General features: G+C 38.5%; 1 protein-coding gene across 6 annotated transcripts in view; it reads left to right on the top strand.

Annotated features, from left to right (window-relative positions):
• ANKS1B (ankyrin repeat and sterile alpha motif domain containing 1B) overlaps positions 1–21665 on the top strand; it is a 736839-nt gene that overhangs the window by 281992 nt on the left and 433182 nt on the right. The window lies entirely within an intron of this gene.

Here is a 21665-nt window from a genome sequence, read left to right on the forward strand (position 1 = left end):
ATAATTGCATGAAGCATTGATATTATATGTGTGTAAAATACATTTAAGGTTTACAATTTCTGTTTGCATTGGAATAACCTAAAGTTCATATTGTGGAACCAGGGTAAGGGAAAATAAATTGAATTAGAAATTATAAATTTTTTCTCAGTAAAGATGGTGAAGGGAAGGCAAATTTCTTATTTCTACTATTGCAATAGAGTAATACTTTATTCTGTTTTAAATGTACTGTAGAGAGGTTTGTTATATATAATGTTATTCCATAAACACAATCTTTATTTAAAAGGGATTGAGGTTGGTTAAGTGTGAGATCGCCCTCCCTCCCAAAGCAAAACCTAAGAAGCAGGGAAATGCCAATTATAGGATGCTTCTTAACTGTACACCAATGCCCGCAGAGCACATTTACACTGATAGTGACAGACTCTGTTATCACAAGGAACTTCCTTCTGCTTCTAGCTGATAAGAAATCACACTACAGGCAGCACATTAATCTGCCTTGCAAGACCCCAATTATGAGTTCATGCTTCCCCCATAAACACACATCAGTTCTAAATATTTGCTTATGTTCCTCAGGCTGTGATTAAGGTTTCACATTATACTATGAAGACATTTAGAATAGGAGAATGTTGTTAATATAATAGAAAGGATATGAACAAACAATCATTAATAACTTTCTTTATCACAACCTAATTCATTCAAATGTACATTTGATAGCTGACCATGAGTTGTAATAATATGAAAAGTTTGAAAGATAGGAAGCCAGACACTTGTTAGTAAATGGAGTAAAAAAAAAAAAAAAGTCAGATACAGGACATTTATTAAAGGTCCCATTTTTAAATCGGTTTCAGTTAACTCATAAACTAAATAATGATTCAGTTGAAAATCCCTAGGGAACTGAATCTTTACTCATGGATTGAGCTGTAAATTACACTATATTTTTCATACAAAACAAAGAGGTTGAATCCTTGCTTTAAGTAAAAAGTTGAACCCATTCTTAATACGTACAGCTGCTACGCTATCTCGAAAGTATACTTAACATGCAATTATTTTTGTCTTGCACCTATTCCGACCATATTATATCGAAGTACCTGATACTGACAGTTTAGTTTAACAATATAACTCAAACAGTGTATTGTATTTTAAGTTTTAAAAGACTACCACCACCACCCTGCTTGAGCTCACGGTATAATTTTAAATAATTTCAGACACACATTCTTACATCAGGAACACTTTCAGTTAAACTAAAAATTGTTTTACTTTGTACTGACCAAAAAGAGAACAATACTTGGAAATGTAAATATATTGGGAAAATCTTTCTGATAAATGATCTATATTTCCTATTAAGTGGAAGTGCTCATTGTAAAGACCTACTGTAGTTGAGTATTATAGAACTCATTTTTATAAGCTTATTTTGTTTTAGACATATATCTGCCTCTGCTGATGTACATAATTTAAAATCTTTTGTGGTTTAAACTGTCTTTCACATTACTAGCTTTTATAGAAGTGCATATCTTAAAAATACATTTTGGTTTAGTTAAGTATATTGGACTGTGGGAATATAACTATAATATAACAAACTGTCTATATTAATAAAAATATACTGAATTCTAAAGGAAAAATGGCATGAGTCAAACAACTCCAAGATTTAAAAGCACAACAGTATTTGGAACACTATTAGTTTTGAGGTTGCACATCACCCTATCACTCAAAAGTATCATAACTACTGTAACTGAATGTCCATCATAGAATATTATAGGATGCAATATTGATACATTTACATGTCCAATGTTTTGTTATATTTTTCTACTTCAGAACTAATTTAAGAATTTGTTGTTCTCAACTCATAGCAATAGTAAGAAAATGAAATTCTGTCCGTTTCCACCAACAGTTGTAATGGAATGAGAGATTCAGTCAAACGCCACTTTCTGAACACTAATGGCATGTAATTTATGTCTTTGCTAAGGAAACTCATGCTTTGGTGAGTTTACATGAATTGTTAACAGGGCCATTTGGTCACTAGTTGATCTGAAACACAAAAATTGATTTTTATAACTGCAGGTGATGAGCTTTTGATTTAGTGTATGGCACAGTCTGGAATAGTGCAGCCCGAGAAATAACCTTGACGGTCAGCCAGACAAACGTACATTTTATTATAAGGATGCAGGTGTTTTCTCTCACTGTCACACAGTTTACTACACCTGTCTATCAATACCTTTCTATTTCTTGATATATTTAAAAAGAAGCCTTATACACCTACAGACAGGGCTAGATTCAACCTTTGATTGTAAGCAGATGTAATACAAAGTGCAGGCCCTCTCCCAATGGAAGAGCCCAAAACCTTCCCCCTCAAATGGAAGGGCCTGCAGCTAGCCAGTACAGATGAAGGCCGGCAGAACTGTATGGTGCTGGCGAGAGTCATTAGTAGTATGGGTGACAGAAATCAGTACTGAAAACTAGGTCTGGCAAGAAAACAAGAATTCCATTTAATAAAAATAAATAATAAATTCCAATGCCAGACGGGTCCACTGTGATCATCTAGTCTAACCTGCTGTATAAGATTCTGACATTTATTTTCATTATGTATTGGAACAAAACTGAGACCTATTGAATTTTTGTGTAGAAAAAATAGTCAGACTGGCAAGCCCACCCCCAGAATAGCCACTATCCCAGTGGCTAGGGCACTCACCTGGAATGTGAGAGACCCCAGTTTAAGTCCCTGCTCTATCTGGCATCCCAGTTGAGTGCCTGAAGCACTGCGCTGTTGGCTTTTTTTGGCGTTCTCTCTCTCTATCTCTGACCAGAAATTCTGTCCTGGAACTGAAACCCTTCCTAACTAAATTTTAATTAAAACTGTTACATTTCCATGAGAAGTTTTTGTTTTTGGATGAGCACTGTCCAACAAAAGAACATTTTGTCAAAAAATTCCCAATCCCAATTTACAGAAAACCTCCAAGCACTCAAATATCATGAGTCAGGTCTCAAACCTCATAACATTGGTTTAAAAATCATAATTTTAAAAAGATATTTGGTTCTTTATATTTGCTTCCTGGCTTTGTTTTAAGGTTTTCTCCACAACCATACAACTAGAAACTTAAATTTTATATAATGAAAGCTAAGATTCTCCTGCATTCTTGTGATTCTGGCAGCTGGGGCTCTAAGAAAAATTCCAAATATCATAAGCATGTGACAAAATCGGGAGAGTTGGCAACACTGGGATATTCTGATTCAGCTTGTCCCTTGGACATTTTTTGCTCTGTTGGCTACCACAACTGCAATTTACAGCCCTCCTCCCCTGACAAAACCCTAGTGGTAGGCACCAATGCAAACACTTCCTACCTTCCCTTGAGAGTGACTTCTTCTCTCCATGGCACAATAAAGATCCCTCCATCCTTAGATACTTCCTGGTACCTGTGGGATGAACAGAACCCATGCTGTTGAAACCTCAATACCCCCCTCTAAAAATAACAGATCTTTAACAAAATACTAGTACCTGATTAGCAAGTCATAAAACGGAAAATATTCCACAGGAAAGTATTCTTTGAGACCCGAATTAACTTTTTCCTAAACCAGAAGGTTTTAGGATAATCAATAAAAAGATCCAGCTCCACTTTAAATGCAGCAAACATTTTATAATAGTATATTTTGTTGGTTATTTTTTCCTACTCAAAAATGTCAGTTATTTAGAATAACCAGGGAAAAATCAGACCTCTGTTCTTTTAATAATTCACCCTGCTACCGTAAGTGAAATGCAGATTGTTCTATGGAGATTTGAGGTGAAAGGGGTTGTTGAGGTATAAAAGTTAAATAGATATTTAATCCCGTGTTTACAGGATTATGGGACTATCATCAGTAGGAATTTATGATGGGTAGATAGACTACGTGTGACAGACTTGGTGATTGTTGCTGGCTTCCCCAGCATCTCTTTTTCATCTGACAAATCTGCCTTAATCAAGCACAAGAGTCTATTAAAATCTTCTGAGTACCCTTTCTTTCAGCAAATCTGAAAAAGAAAGAATTTGTTGCTGTTAAATTGTCTTTTTTAGACAGATGGAATTTTTTCAAATCGCTGTCTAATACTATACAGAGATAAAAAGAAATGTTAACCATTTTTATACATCATTGGACAAAAGTCTGCTAGCACCAAACAAAGGATGAGAGAGTTAGTCCAGTGAAAATTTTTTTAAAATGGACACTTTCTGGCAATCATAATTCTCTGTCTTCTCCTCTGAGGATAAGGACAAGCTTATGTATTCAATTTTGAAAACATGACATGTTTTATCAAACCAAGTGCATACATATATTCATGAATATAGCAAGTCCATTCAAGCGCAGCAGAAAATATTTACTTTAATGGTATTTTTCAGTTATTAGTGTTCATAAATGTTTGCTCCCTGCCATACTACAAATTCATTCTAATGATCAGAAGTTTGTGTACAACTGCAATGATGCTAAGCATGTCTTGAGTACTTGAAATTAGACAGAAGAAACACAAAATTAATTTGAGTTGGATAATGAATTTCTGAAAACTTCTTGTTCAGTGCTTTTAACCTGAATACTGTCCTTGCTTTAACTTTGCTTAGGATGTTTGTTTTATGTAGGATAAACTGTAATGTTACAGGTTGATTATAGTCAGTACTTTTCTTTTAATATAGATTATTGTATAGTTTTATTTGCTGTAATAACTAAATTATATGGAGCTATAGTACTTCTTGCTTACTTATTGTGCTTTCATGATACACTTCCTTTTAACCTGAGAACTGCATGGAGATTTTATGAAGGCTATATATACATTTACCTCCAGTTGTTTTGTTTTTTTAATTTAGATTTATAATACAGACCAAATGACCTTATCCTAAGCCCTAGGCATCTTTGACAGTTGTTTTAAAAGAACAATTAAACATATAAACAAAATCAGTAACACCCAATGGAACCTTTTAAGTAAGATCTCCTTCCTCAAATACCCCCATAAAAAAAGATTAGCTTGACACATGCCCTGACTATTTGGGCTCTTTTCTACCCTTAACATATTTGTAATTGTTTATGCATTCATTAAATGCATTCAAACAATAAAATAAAATATAAAATAAAATAAACAGCTGAACCATTCCTCATCCCAGATGGAATCTGAATATTTTTGAAGTTAATGAACATACAAAGTCCTTAACCAAAATCTCCCTACTAGATGAGGAAAAAGAGGGAAAGGCCCAATCCAGTCTTTTTTTTTTCTTTAGGGCTAATCTGGTAGCCCACTTCCTCTACTCCACACCTTACTGCAATACACCAGGATCTTTTAATCCTCTCAGTGAGGCCATGCTAACTTGAACTGTTTAAACTATAAATGCTGTCTGCCTTTCCCTCACAATTTATTCCCAAGAATGAACTGAGTGCCCATATAAATCCAAGGGCTCTCAAAATCTCCTTCTCCCTTCTTTCACACAGAAGCCACTAATATCAGGCACAGTTTAGCCCTTTGAGAGTAGCAGATTGTGAGGGGCAGTATGGAGAGACACTACCTGAGGCAGGCATCATTTGTCAGAGAGAAGCAATGCCTCTCCAAACACTTTCTGAGTGCCTTTTAAGGGCCTTTTGTAAAGCTGGCCGGGAAGAGATACTCCTGGACTCTCTTAATATGGGCTTCATACCCAGCCCCCTGCTTGTGTACAGCCATGTAAAGCAGGGACACAGTCTAGCCCGTATGATTAGAGAAAGTGGGGTGCTTTTGAATGTTTGTGACAGTAATATTTAAAGGGAAATTCATAATTTTAATTGTTTATTATTGCCTTCAGATCCTCCAATTCGGTAAGAACATCTTTTTGGCAAAGCAGGATATTATTATTTTTAAGGTCTATATTAAATCTAATTTTACAAAAGAAGAATGTCAGGCAAAGCTCAATCTAGTAAGATACTGCAAGATCCCTGAAGAAAATCTAATAGGAGGTCTGGGCTCATAAGTGAATAAACATAGCTCATTTGGAACGGCAAGATTCATTTGTCTCCTAAGGCAATATATTAAGCCTTTGCAGGAGTTTTTTGCAGTATTGTTATTTTGCAGTAGGTTTTAATTAAAAAGTTACTTCCTTTAGGTCTGTAAGTCCCGTATTTTTGAGTGTCAAAAGAATCTTCAGTGTCTTTTGGGTGATATTTGTCTCCCACATAAAGTATATAATAATTTATTACCTAGGTCTTCTAGTAAAACCCATAAGGTGAAATCCTTCTGTCAATGCCTTCTATTCTTATCTTTGACTTAAATGAAGTCTGCGGTGAGCTGAACTGTGTAACAGTTGCTCATGATTCCTCTCCACTGAGTATACTTGTGACCAGATCCATACATTTGTTCTGATTGTTAAACCAGTATTAAAACAGGTTGGTTTACAGCAGGCATATTCAAGCACTATCATTCTGTGTTTCTAATATGTTTATCGTAGTTAGGGATGGGTGTGTAGATAAAACAAAAACTGGTATGAACATTTGACATTGTCCCAAATCAAACTCCTGAACCTTGCCTTGCAGATTTCTTTGACCTTGCCTCTTCTAGCATAAACCATAGCTCTGTATGTGTGTATTATATAAAAAAAATCCAAAACAAAACAGTCCACTGCACACATTTCTACCCTGGGGAGAGTATTAGAGAATAAACCACATATGACAGATGGTGGCCACATAGAATCACAGAAATGTAGGGCTGGGTGGGCCTAAAGACATCATCAAGTCCAGTCTCCCACGCTGTGGCAGGACCAAGTAAATGTAGCCCATCCCTGACAGCTGTTTGTCCAACTTGTTTTTAAAAACCTCCAATGATAAGAGATTCCACAACTGCCCTTCGAAGCCTATTCCAGCACTTAACTATTCGTATAATTAGAAAGCTTTTTCTAATATCTAACCTAAATCTTCCTTGCTGCAGATTAAGCCCATAACTTCTTGTCCCATCTTCAGTGGATGTGGAGAACAACTGATCACTGCCTTCTTTATAACAGCCCTTAACATATTTGAAGACTGTTATCAGGGCATCCCTCAGTCTTCTTTTCTCAGGAGTAAACATGTCAAGCTTTTTTATCTTTCACATTCCTCAATGTACTGCTGGAAGATACTCAGATACCATAGTTAGGAGGGCAATAAAAGAACCTATATATATATAATATATATATAGACACAATTATTATTATAAGACTATCAAGCAAGTACTTCAGTTGTATATGTAACTGTAATGCATAACTTCTACAATGAAGAAAAGAATAAGAGAATTGAGTTCAAACCTAAACTTGAGTCAATTGTTAATCATTTCCATATTCCAAGTAGCTACGTACAATACTCAAATTTCTCCCTATTGTCCCAGTCAGCTCTCCACTTGCTGCTCTTCTTGTCAAGCTGGAAGTAAAATAACCCTGTAACTAGGCTGTCATGGAGTGGGAGCACTGCAGAGACAGATCACTCAGTCCACAGACAGCTAGCTAGCCTGCCTTGCATTGTTCTGTTACAATCCCTATGGCTATTTAGGGGAAGAAGATTGACCAAGCCTAATGAGGGAGCCTCATCTAAGTTTCCTCAGCCAGAAGAGTTGTCAATGTGAAGTGAGGGCCTCAAGAGTGAAAGCTGCAAAACAATTAGGCGGTTTTTTTTTTTCAATTAAATTAATAAGTGTAAAAGCATAAAAGAGCCTCAGAGAGAAAAATAACCTTTTAGTAAACAATCTCAATTTCTCCACTATTGGTATGAGTAGATCAGATTTCCCCTCTCCTCTTGTCTGTTGTGAATACATTTGAACAACCTTTCATTATTAGCTAGAATATTCAATGGAATTTATATTCAATATCTATTTTTCTCTAATTATCCTGCCTACTTATCCTTATTTTGATAGATTTTCTGATTCTTCCCATTGCCAGATTGTTTATAACTTTTTAAAAAGCTTTCTGCTTATCAGTTATGTTTGTGTGGCATATGTGAGATGACTGGAGCAGAAAGAACTGGCAAAAACCTGTCTTTTTTTTTTTAAATAAAAAACCCACAAAATTTCAGTAGTCTTTCTGAGTTATTCTATTGACCACCTGAAAAAAATCACATCCATCTATCTTTACACAGACCAACCAGTACTGAAACATGTTACTTTCAGTTCCCTTTTCCCCTTAGTCCTTTTGTAGAGGAGGGAAAATCTTTCCTGTTCTTTCTCCCTAGTCTCTGTACTCTCAACTCTGCTACACTGTTCTCATCATCTTAATGACCATTCACTGGAATCCTTCCAAGGGTAATGAATGTGACTGAGGACTTTCATTTTTTTTTTATTGGTACATGAGTGAACCCCAAGGGAGGAAACAATTTTTTTTAATGAACCTAAATAAGTGAACCAGAAGCTTAGATTTTCTTTTTAAAGGCCAGCGAGCGTTAGAGTTCAAAATTAAGTCAAATAGCTCACTACAACATCTGTGCTTAATATAATGTGGGATATCAGGGAAAACTGTATAGTACTTTTCCTGTACCAGCTTAATTCTTTTTTGAAGCAGACAGACTTCTGTCTTTTCAGGACTTTTCAGAAAACATTACGAAGTCAAGGCTAAGGTTCTCTTTTGAGTGACTGTCAAAATATATATGTTCCATTTATGGTATGCATGCACCTGAGATCAGTCTTTTGGCCAGCAGTGTCCATTGTGGCTACGCGTGTGTTCAGAGTGTTTTCATGCCCCTCACGGAGAACATAAAAGGTGACTTAGCACTTCTAGTTTCAAGATGGAGCTGCTTGCTGGCCATTCTTTATGTAGTGCTGTCTCTTGTGTTTCTTGTGTATAGTCCACCCCAGTTAGTAGTTAGTGTAAGAGATATTTAGGTTAGTTATTTGTCCATTGGTAAAACTTTTTAATAGGTTTCCTTTTGAAAAACAAGAAGAAATATATATGAGACCTGTTGTGTGACTGTTGCATTTCTTAATTTATTTAAGACATGAACCAGCATACTCTGGCATGCTAATAAATCTAGCTCCAAGTATAAGAGCCATTCTCATTGAAAATTTCCGCAGACAACTACGAAACGCAGGCCAGCCATGCCAGTTTTCCATGACAGGGAATATTGCTTCTTGACCCCCAAATAAAGAGATCAGTGCTATCCAGTACTTCTGAGCTCAGATCTTAAATGTATTCTTCTTGGGCGTCACCCATTGTGACCTATGTACAAGCCTATGAGAGAGGTCCATCTGGTCGCTGGCCTTTTTTTTTTCTCCTGTTACCAGCTTGCATACTCCTCACAGGCCTGAATCAGGCAGGAGAAGAGAGAGAGGTTTCCTTTTGACCAGGAAAAATTTTATATTTGTTATTTTTTGATACCAAGGTGTAGGGATCGCGAATCCTAAATCCCACAGATTGAAATATTGAACCTCATGAAAGGCTGCTATGCTTATTAATGATGGGGACACAAGATGCTCATTTACTTTGGGAAATTATACATCCCTGGTAAAACGTGTGATATGTGTGTCCTTTTCAAAAAGGATGTTGAAATCAAGGGAAGTCCACCTTCAAATGTTTTTAATGGACAGATCTATGAGACTGGCATCAGATCCTGGTGTGTCTCACTGCTTGTGTGTGGCATGCCCATCTGCGGGAGTGCTCCTATCAGCACAAGGTCTACCAGCTCCCAAGCCTCATCAGTCAAAACTTTAGCTCCAAGCTTGAGAAAGTCCAATAAGAAACTTTCTGCCAAAAAGGCACATAGCTTGGAGAAGGTTAGAGGTAGATCCCCAACAGTTATGTTCTTTGATAGGATGGCTTCCCCATACCATTTGAGATCTAAGGAGACTTTGCAGTTCAGCGTGGTTACCATTGAAGATCTCAGTACTGAGGCTTCGGCAGTGAAACAATATATGCAAACTATGGCTGCGCTGGTATTGACTCATACTGTCACCTCTGCTTAACTCTCAATACCATCAACCTCCAGTATAGTTTCCTTGGGACTCCTTGGAACTGCTACTCTGATACCAATTATATCAGTACCGATAATAACAGCATTGCTGACCCTTCAGCTCCACTTTTTGCCCCACTGCACTGTACAGTACTGACAACATACATGGTACAAGGGGACCGGCAGGTCAGGCAAGAGCATGAGTTCCCATTGATTTCTTCAACTCTAACATCAATGGTATCAAGACCATCTTCATCTATGGTACCAAGTATGTTTAGAACTGTGTTTCAGTGATTGACACCTTGCTCCACTGCTAGACCTAGAATGCTTCTTTTCATCATTGTCTTTGTCATCATCAGAAAACAGTATGAGATACTCTCATATATGCTCTTTCAAGGGACACTCTGATTTCTGATACTTTAGAATACTTACTCAAGCTTAAACTTCTCAGTCTTTTGATTTAGTTGTGGTTTACCTTGTGGCCATCTATGTGCCTATATATGCTGAATTAGAATAATTAAAATTTTGCTGTGCTTTTGCTTTGATAGAATTTATAAATTCAGTATTAAATTTTGAATGTGACTCTAAACTTGAGCCAGGTCTGATTATATTTATTCAAGTACTGATGTGCATTAGATTCCCTAATGTAACTTCCAGACCATTGACATGTTTGGTCCTATTAATTTCTAGTTGAATCTTATTTTTTCTATGTTCGCTATAATTTTACATTATCACTTTTTTGGTGGAAATACTAAAAGGAGTCAGAAATTTGAGTGTAGCCATAGGTTTTTCTTAGATTTAAACCTGTAAATCTTTGTTATGTCTTTATGTTCTGTAACATATATCAGGTGGTATCAAGTGCTTTATTTTCTGAAAATATGTAAAAACCAATCTGATGTGTGTTATGATGAGGCCCAAAATTTGCAACACCTCTCCAAGATCTATGTGAAAAGTGCCTCCCATGCTTTGCATTGATCTTGCATGCTCTAATTGTAAAATGATTGGTCCGTCTCATCTTTGGACTTCACAATGGGTTCTGCAAGGCCGGGATCCATACAGTGGGTGTGGGCAGAGACTGAGTTGGCCAAGTCTTGAGGAGAGGAAACATCACCTCCCCACCAGACCCACAGAGATTTCCAAGGAAAGGTAATACTCTCTGGGCTATATTGCTTTTTCATGCCCCCGCTGCCCCTCCACAGGGGGGAATCCTTTAAAAGGTTGCCTTTGCCATTTGTGGATACCCCACACCTGTGAGTCACTCTACAAGGAGGCAAACATCCTCCACAAAATGGAAGAACATAGGGAAAACACCACAAACTCTTCCAGGTTTTATGGTGGGAAGGAGAAACTGTGGCCTTTGCTTTGGAAGGATCCACACAACTCTCCTGCCAACCCACATGGGATTATATTTCCAAAGTGCAGGTGGAGAAAATAGAAAAAGAAAAATGGAAGCAGCTAGCCCCAAGAAGGATTGTTACGTGTTTTCTTTCCTTACCTTTAAAAACCAACATGAAAACTTAAAATAATTGGATGCCCCAGTTAAAGTTTCCCTTAATCAGCTTTAATTTGTGTGACTAGCATCTGGAAGATTGTGACAGCAACTGATGTTTATTGGGGTCATTTTTCATAGTCATAGTATTTTAATTTATCCACTGCATTGGGCACAAGCAGTGTTTTCTTTTGCACCATGAATTGGTTTTCCCTTTCCAACTATTTTTTCTTGAGCAACCCTCGATATTGTAACCACTGAAATACAAATTCTTTTTTCTATTACTGTTGGTGATCTCTTGTGCTACTTCTGCAGATCTCACAGTGTTGATTTGTGACTGTTCAGTACTTGGAGACTTACTGAAAATGAGAGCAGTGAAACTAAGAGACTTACAGTACTGCTAAAGTATTCATGTAGTGTTATTAATTTGTATTGCAGCAATGCACAAAGACCCCACTTAGGATTAGCAGCCCCATCAGGCGTAGGCACTGAACAAACACAGAGGGAGATATTATTCCTACCCCAAAGATTTAATTTTGGAGACATCATCTTTTGAAAGGGTAATTCTAATCTTGGTAGGAAGATCCAGAGTTTTTCTTCGTCCTTGTTCCCCAAATTGTACACTGCCAACAATAGAAGATAATAAGAATGTGGTATTGTTTTTGTATGATCATGGATAGAATGTGCAGAGGCATACCATCCATTCCCCATTAATTAAAGAACAATTTGCATTACTTACTAGTGGAGGTGGTCTTTCAATGAACTTGAGGTTCATTGAGTAACAAAGTAGTGAATGAGAAAGTAATAAAACAAGCTGGAGAGTTACTGTGGTGAACTGCTGCACACAGCCATGCCCTGTTCCCAGCCCCTGCCTCCAGAGCACATCTCCAAATTACCACACTCACAACACTGTCTCTTATGAGGGAGCATCTCCAAATCACAATCTTTCTTAAACGTATCTCTATAGTCTTCTTGAAATAGATCATATATTTTGCCATGTTGAGAACATGATTTCTCCCTGAAGGCAGCTCTTCTGCCTATTAGGCACTGGCACCCACATACACTCCCACTGAAGACAATGTGGCTTTGGGTGGGTGAATGGGCATCTACCCTCACAAAACAGCTTCAGGATTGTGTATCCTCTTGATTAAATTGAAATCTGTTTTGGAAAATTCCATCAACCAGATCTGTATGGAAAGCTAGTACATTGTCCCATTTTGATTATCATCATAATTATTTAACTAAGAGTCTGGTTTAGCTTAAATTCAGTTAAATTGAATAAATTGTGGTTCAGTAAATTTGAGAGTTATGACTAATTTGAGTATAGGAAAGTCTGTAAGCTTAACAGTTTTAACAGATTGAGATATTCTTGCTGGCTCATTGGGCAAAAAACCACACACACACACTCTCTCTCATTTAAAATATATGTATTAGACCTGTCTTGTTACTGTTGCACTTCTTAATTCATTTAAAATATAAGCATTAATAAATCATCCAAGAATAAAGTGGATAGATCGATCACTGTTTCAGAATAAACCAGTTATACAGTGCATTTTCTGAGACCTGCTAATGCTCAAAATAATTAAATGTACAATGTCAATTTCTTTTGATATTTAGTCTTCAGATCTCTAAACTGTATACTGCTTTTGATAAATTGATTTCCATCTAGAAAAATATTGTCATATATGGGAGAAAAGTATAACTGTTATCCTAATTCTTCGTAATTACTTTACTAAAGCCATTAGCATCCAAGGCTGGCTTCCTAATGGATTCTGCTTATCACTTGCCTTTCTGGTTATTAAATGTTTGTGTCTAAAAGGAACAACAAGGGAATAGATACCAACTTTGCTTCACTTGGAGGCATATTAAAAAAATTGATCGGCAAATCACTTAGTACTCTTCACAGCAAAACCACATTGGTGGGAGTGAGTTAATTTCTGTTGTACTATATGGTGAGTAATAAGCTTCTTCCAGTGGGCATACTTCTCTTTTATTCTTCCTGTCAGATACACTAAATGATACATGGTTGTGAAGTGCCACTCCAGGCTTATGCAACCCACGCAAATAAATACACTGAACACAGGTGTTTGGATTTAAGGTCACTGGCTGCAATACTTTTTCAAAATAACTCCTTTAAAGCAAATTGTTAAAACAGTAAATAATATCCAGCTTTGTCACAGCCAGCAAGGGTGGTGGTACCCAGTGATGAGCTGCCAAAATCTTAACAACGGGTTTCCTCCTCACCCCACGAGGGGGTCGTTGCCCACCCCCGCCCCCGCGGGACTCCTGCCCCATCCAACCCCCCCGCGTTCCTTGTCGCCGCCCCAAGAACCAGGCAGGAGGGTCTCATGGGCCACAGTAGTGGGCGCCCACCCCTAAGAGCCAGAGGCACCTGCTGGGGGATGAGGTGGGGAGTCCCGGAGGTGCTTACCTGGGGCAGCTCCCAGGAAGCATCCGGCAGGTCCCTCTGGCTCCTAGGGGCGGGGGAGCATAGCTGGGGGGGAGCAGAGGAAGCCACTTTTGGCCTAAGGTGCCATTTTTGGCCAGTTAAATTTAGAAGCCCTGTTAGAACCGGTTGTCCCTCGCGGAACAACTGGTTCTAAAAGGGCTTCTAAATTTAACAACCGGTTCTAGTGAACCGGTGGGAACCAGCTCCAGCTCACCACTGGTGGTACCCTATTTCCCTGCCTTTTATGTGGAGAAAAATGGGCATGTTAAGGGGGGGGGGGGAGTTCTCAATCCTGTGCCACCACTGAGGCCTGTCATTCCCAGTTTGAGGCTGGCTTTGTTGTGCTGGGCTAACTTCTGTCATATACTGCAACGTGGACACTGCTTTTTAAGTTGTGACCAAACATGAACAAACCACTTACCTATGCCTAGTCAGTAACATATCCGAAACAATTACTCCATTCAACATATGAACCAGCATTCTCTCACATGCTAATAAATCTAGCTACATCTGTAAGAGCTATTCCCACTGAAAATTTCCTCAGACAGCTACCAAACTCTGGCCAGCCATGCCAGTTTTCCATGACAAAATATTGCTTCCTGACCCCAAATAAAGTGATCAGTGCTATCCAGTAATTCTGAGCAAAGATCTTAAATGCTGGATATTAGCCACTTTAAACCCTGCTTGGGTGGTACCCATTGTGACCTGTAGACAGGCCCATGAGGGAGATCCATAATGTCCCTCCACTACCTGCTGGACTTTTATTTCTCTCCTCTCACAAGGTGCCAGGTATCTGTTGCCAGCTCACAAACTCCTCCCAGGCCTGTGCCAGCCAGGAGAAGAGGGACAACAAAAGAGAAATAGATAGATGCCAAGCCACAAAGTACTGAAATATCTGGTTTCTGGAGACCTGGAAAAGCCCTTCAGTCTCTGTAAATTATCAGGCAGACTTCTAAAAGTGGTAAAAATCCACTTGATTTTCATAGAGCAACCTGGGCAAAATAGCACCCTTTGTTTTTGTTGTAGTTTAGTTTTGTGTCACCCTTAAGGAGTGATGCAAATGAATGCTGAGCATTCAAACAATCTTTGTTTTATACAGTAAAACAATCACCAAATTATTAGGGCTTGGTTGACCCCAGCTTAGCCCTCCCCTACCCAGTGGTAAGAGGATCATGGCCAAAGTGAGCTGTACAATAACAATCCCTGAAGGTAAAATGGCTTCTAAGGTGTCATTACAAGTCAGTGAAACTTACAGCATCTTCTAACTGCTATCCATGGACAGAGAAAAGAGGCATTATTAACCTCATTTTACACATGGGAAAGATCCTCAAAGGTATTTAGGCCCCTAGCTTCAATGGAAGTTAGGATCCTAAATATTTTAGAGGATCTGGGCCAGAGAGATTATTCCTCTCAACCGTGGGCAAGTCACTTAATGGACTAGAGATCTCCTGAGTCCCAATCCAGCGCCGTAACCACAAGACAATCTTTCAGGAAATGCTGAACTGTTATACTGTATCTTCTTTTATTCATCAAAATTCTTCCGTGTTCTGCAGTATATCACAGAGATTTCAATATCACCAATAGCAACAGTAGCCTAGGGGAAACAATTTTCCTTTTCAGCAGTGAAAGCACACCATTGTCACAAAAGCTGTGCTACATCAGTATTAGAACAATAGCATTTTGCCATCGGTCATCACTGGAATCTTGACCAGGTGTGCTCTATTACTGCACATTTTAGCTCTTTAGATTTTAGAGGGCATTTCTGTAAATTGAACAAAGTCACATATACTGGACTATGGTACACTATCACTTCTTACTCTATGGATGATCATGGGTTGTATTAATACCTATTTCAACTATAAAAATACTCAGTGTAATTGCCTCTGGAAGTATTGTAAAATAATTTCCTTTCTTCACCTTATGGGATTTAAATAAATCAGAGCTGGATATGCCCTGAATCATTTTTGAGATTTTCAGTATAATTAAGCATTGTGTTGAGATTTTTCTCTGTATTGCTTTTATTATAATGGTTAATGGAAAACTACTAGATTTGACTTTTATGGGAGTCATGCTTCCCTCCAAAGATGGAATTTGGTTCATGGCTATTTGTCAGAGCTAGCTAGCTATTCACTTTCGTGTGCTGGTGCAAGTATTTAAAGGGATCAATCATGTACTTAGTGCTGGGCACCGTTATTACAAGTAGTCCCGTTGCAACAGATGAGACTACTCAAGTAATAAGCACTGCATTCTGGACTGTTAGTCAGCTGGTGAAGTCAATGTAGCTATATGACAATTTACACCAGTTGAGGATCTGCTCCTTACTGTTTGCAGGGTCAGGCTCCAACTCACTCTAACTCAGATTACAGATATTGTTGAGTTTGGTTTTTAACCCCCGAACATATTGAAATTAAAAATAATTACTGAGCTCTTGGGAAAATATATACAAAACAGTGAATGGACAGTTGGAACCATACCTCTCAAATGTCACTCATTTTAGTCCCAAAACTACGTATGTTCAGTACAAATCTGATACCCCTCAAGAATCATGAGAGGTTATACAAAGAATTATTTGCTCTAAGGGAATGAATACTACACACTGAAGTTTCCTCAATGAATAATTTTTTGTGTTTCTCATCTTCGTTCTTTGTCATCCATTACAGCCTTCGTTTTAATCTTGGTGTTTTGAGAGCTATGGTTGGAACACAATGAGAATACTTCAGGGGTTCTCAAACTTTTTCTTTCTGAGCCTCCCCCAGCATGCTATAAAAACTCCATGGCCCAGCTGTACCACAACAACGTTTTTTCTGCATATAAAAGCCCGGGCCGGCGTTAGGGGGGTAGCAAGTAGGGCAATTGCCCAGGGCCCCACACCACAGTGAGCCCCGCAAAGCTAAGTTGCTTGGGCTTCAGCTTCACTCGGGGCCCTGGGTTGCAGTCCTGCGTGATAGAGCTTTGACTTTCTGCCCTGGGCCCAGCGAGTTTAATGCCAGTCATGCTTCATGGACCCCCTGAAACCTATTCACGGCCCCCCAGGGGTCCCCAGCCCCCGGTTGAGAACCACTGCTCAACTTGATCCAATGTTTCTCTTAAGTATCCCTCCTGAATATTATTGTACTGTTTCTGACAAATTTTTGAATTCTTTTATTTTTCATGTTCAATTTTATGTATCATAAGGCAGTGGAAATCAGAAAAGGTCCCTAAGGTACTTGAATGGATTTCAGAAACTTCATTCAGTGCGACCTCTGATGGACTGGTTTGTAGACTGAAAACTATTAATGAAATATCTCAAAAAAACTTTGATTGGATACAATGCTCTACAACAGACTGTTCCTTGAAGGCAGTAGGACTCCTCATGGGTGGATAGAACCAACTATCCAGATACTTTAGATATGGACCTATGTTTGTGCTATTTATATTTTTAAGTCCTGGTAAATGTAACAGAATCTCTGACACAACCTGTTCATTCTATTAAATTAAAAAAATATTTAAAATTCTGATTAGTAGTCAAAACATATTTACTCTTTAGGGTAAAGCCCATTGAAGTCTATGGGAAGACTTCTACTGAGATGTAGTGGGCTTTGGATTGGATCAGACCTAGCACAATAAAATTACATGGGTGCCAGTTTCTTTATCAGGTCAATTTTTTTTCAGTAAAAAATACTAGAGCCAAATGTAGGCATTCAAAAATACTGGAGACACAATTCTAAACCAGACTGATATATGAATACATGTTTGAAAAGTTACTTAAAATTGGGCTTTGTTTGGACTGGAACACTTAATTGATGAGCCACAGGAGTCTGTCATGCTCTATAAGTACATGTTCAAATCTGTATGCTTTCCATGTTTCTGAGGTTGAAGATCAAAATCGGGCATTTTAGTACAAGATATCTCTTCAGTTTCATATTTAAAAATTCGTTTGAAGTACATGCCAGAAGCAAAAATTATTTCTGACCCTAGATGAAATAACTAATTTTCTGCAGCTTCGTCAGATGTGAAGTCAGTAATTGCTCAAGAAAAAATATATTTATAAAATCAGTAACATAAAAACCCTAATACCAGCTTTAACATTCAGAACATTATGTGCTAAATTGCGGCATGTAGTCACAAGTCCTGCCCAAGGAGGAACATCAAGGACATTGTGTCTCAGGCAGGTGCAGTCTGCTCCAGTGCTGTTTCATGTTTATGGGAGCAGAGGGCTGGTACAGAATGTTTCCTCTGGCGTGCTAGGCCCGCTGTGCAGGCTGGTGCTGGAAAGACACATAGCCATGGCCTCATCCTCCTGTCTCCAATGCCTTTTGACAACCTTCTTGGAAGCGGTGGGCAAGAGAACAGGAGCAGTCAATCTCTGCATTACTAAGAATACAAGAAGCAAGGGATTGCCATTGTGCGCTGTCCTTGAACAGCTGCACAAGCTTCTATCCCTGAATAGCTGAGCAAAGGCAGCACTCAGTCTGGACCTGTGTAGATTTAGAATGTTCCCTGAAAATCTTTGAGTCCATAAATATTTTTGGCAGCTTTTGGCAAGAGTAGACTTACATGCTATTTGAAATTAAACATTATACTAATTTTCCTCCGATCTTCACTCTGATATACCAAGCCAGCATCTCTACTACTGTGGGAGGGAGAGGTAAATTAGATCTCACAGTGCTAGCAAGGCTCACTTGGAGGTTTCACCAAACGGGAGGCCAGGACTTGTTATCAGAAACCTGCGGGGGTTCTGCTTGGGGACAGGGAAGCAGTTTTAGTTTTGTCAAGGATTCCAGAAAAGCCCCACCAGTTGCTTAAGTTGGTGCTCTGAATCTCTCAGCCATCTCAGCAAAACTAGTGATGTTCAGTATTTAGCTTGCATTGGCCACCTCTGGCGTCTCTTAGAAAGAGGTTGCTTTTTGTCCTGACTCTTCATTGGAGTTTTTGCCATCATAAGCCCTGGATGAATTCAGCCAATTATAGAATCATAGAAGTGTGGAAATGTAGGATCAGAAGGGACCTTGAGAGTCATCTCGTCCAGTCCCCTGCACTCAAGGCAGGACTACATAATAACTAGATCATTCCAGAAAGGTGTTTGTCTAACCTGTTCTTAAATACTTCCAGTGATGGAGATTCCACAGCCTCCCTCGGCAATTTGTTCCAGTGCTTAACTACCCTGACAGGAAGTTTTTTCTAATGCCCAACCTAAATCTCCCTTGTTGCAGTTTAAGCCCATTGATTCTTGTCCTATCCTCAGAGGTTAAGGAGAACAATTTTTCTCCCTCCTCCTTGTAACAACCTGTTATGTACCTGAAAATTGTTTTCATGTCCCCACTCAGTCTTCTCTTCTCCAGACTAAACCAACCTAATTTTTTCAATCTTTCCTCATAGGTCATGTTTTCTAGACCTTTAATCATTTTTGTTCTGGACTTTCTCCAATTTGTCCACATCTTTCCTGGAATGTGGCGCCCAGAACTGGGAGCAATATTCCCCCTAACGCCTTGTCAGTGCAGAGTGGAAGAATTACTGCTTGTGTCTTGCTTACAACACTGCAGCTAATTCATCCCAGAATGGTTACAATATTTACTCATATTTAGCTTGTGATCAACTATAACCCCAGATCCCTTTCCACAGTACTCCTTCCTAGGCAATCATTTCCCATTTTTTATGTGTTCCTTCTTAAGTGGAGTACTTTATCCGCACTGAATTTCATCCTATTTATTTAGGACCACTTCTTCACTGTGTCCAGATCATTTTGAATTTTAATCCTATCCTCCAAAGCACTTGCAACCCCTCACAGCTGGTATCGTCCGCCATCTTTATAAGTGCACTCTCTCTGCTATTATCTAAATCATTTATGAAAATATTGAACAGGGCTGATTCCTGTGGGTCCCCACTCAATATGCCCTTCCAGCTTGACTGTGAACCATTGATAACTACTCTCTGGGAATGATTTTCCAACCAGTTATACACCCACCTTATAGTAACTCCATCTATGCTGTATTTCTCTTGTTTGTTTATGGAAAGGTCATGTGATACAGTATCAAAAGCCTTAGTAAAGTCAAGATATATCACATCTACTGCTTCCCCACTATCCACAATCCACAAGATATATCACATCTACTGCTTCCCCACTATCCACTTGTTACCCTGTCAGAGAAAGCTATTAGGTTGCCTTGACATGATTTGTTCTTGACAAATCCATGTTGACTGTTACTTATCACATTATTTTCTAGGTGTTTGCAAATTGATTGCTTGGTTATTTGGTCCATTTTCTTTCCAGGTACTGAAGTTAAGATGACTGGTCTGTAATTTCCCAGTTTATCCTTATTCCCCATTTTATATATTGGCACTATTTGCCCTCTTCCAGTCCTCTAGAATCTCTCCTGTCTTCCATGAGTTTTCGAAGATAATCATTAATGGCTCAGATATCTCCTCAGTCCACCTCTTGAGTATTCTAAGATGTATTTCATCGGCCCCTGCTGACTTGAAGACATCTAACTTGTCTAAGTAATTTTTAACTTGTTATTTCCCTATTTTAGCCTCAGATCATACCTCATTTTCACTGGTGTTCACTGTGTTAGACATCCAATTTCTGCTAACCTTTCTGGTAAAACTGAAAAAAAAAATCATTTAGCACTTCTGCCATTTTTACATGTTTTCTGTTGTTGTCTTTCCCCCCTCATTGAGTAATGGGTCTACCCTGTCCTTGGTCGGTCTTTAGCTTCTAATGTATTTGTAGAATGCATTCTTGTTACCTTTTATGTCTCTAGCTAGTTTAATGTTGTTTTGTGCCTTGGCCTTTCTGATTTTGTCCCCACGTGCTTTTGCTGGGTTTTTTTATATTCATCCTTAGTAATTTGATCTAGTTTCCACTTTTTGTAGGATTCTTTTTTAAGTTTCAAATCATTGAAAATCTCCTGGTTAAGCCAGGGTGATATCTTGCCGTATTTCCTATCTTTCCTAGGTAGTGGGATAGTTTGCTCATGTGTACTTAATAATGTCTCTTTGAAAACTGCCAACTCTCTCAAACTGTTTTTCCTCTTGTCATAAATATAAAGGGAAGGGTAAACCCCTTTAAAATCCCTCCAGGCCAGAGGAAAAATCCTCTCATCTGTAAAGGGTTAAGAAGCTAGGATAACCTCGCTGGCACCTGACCAAAATGACCAATGAGGAGACAAGATACTTTCAAAAGCTCGGGGGAGGGAAAAACAAGGAGTCTGTCTGTGTGATGCTTTTGCCGGGGACAGAACAGGAATGGAGTCTTAGAACTTAGTAAGTAATCTAGCTAGATATGTTAGATTATGATTTCTTTAAATGGTTGAGAAATTAAGCTGTGCTGAATAGAATGGATATTCCTGTCTGTGTGTCTTTTTGTAACTTAAGGTTTTGCCTAGAGGGATTCTCTATGTTTTGAATCTAATTACCCTGTAAGGTATTTACCATCCTGATTTTACAGAGGTGATTCTTTTTATTGTTACTTCTTTTTTACTGTTACTTCTATTAAAATTCTTCTTTTCAAGAATTGAATGCTTTTATTTTCATTGTTCTTAAGATCCAAGGGTTTGGGTCTGTGGTAACCTATGCAAATTGGTGAGGATTTTTACCAAACCTTCCCCAGGAAGTGGGGTGCAAGGGTTGGGAGGATTTTGGGGGGAAAGACGTTTCCAAACAACGCTTTCCTAATAAAAATAAACCCAGATAAACGTTTGGTGGTGGCAGTGGAAGTCCAAGGGCAAAGGGTAAAATAATCTGTACCTTGGGGAAGTTTTAACCTAAGCTGGTAAAAGTAAGCTTAGGAGGTTTTCATGCAGGTCCCCACATCTGTACCCTAGAGTTCAGAGTGGGGAAGGAACCTTGACACCTCTTAAACTTGCTTCCCAG

This window comes from Chelonia mydas, chromosome 1 (genome assembly GCF_015237465.2).
Source record: "Chelonia mydas isolate rCheMyd1 chromosome 1, rCheMyd1.pri.v2, whole genome shotgun sequence".
Classification (NCBI taxonomy): Eukaryota; Metazoa; Chordata; order Testudines; family Cheloniidae; genus Chelonia; species Chelonia mydas.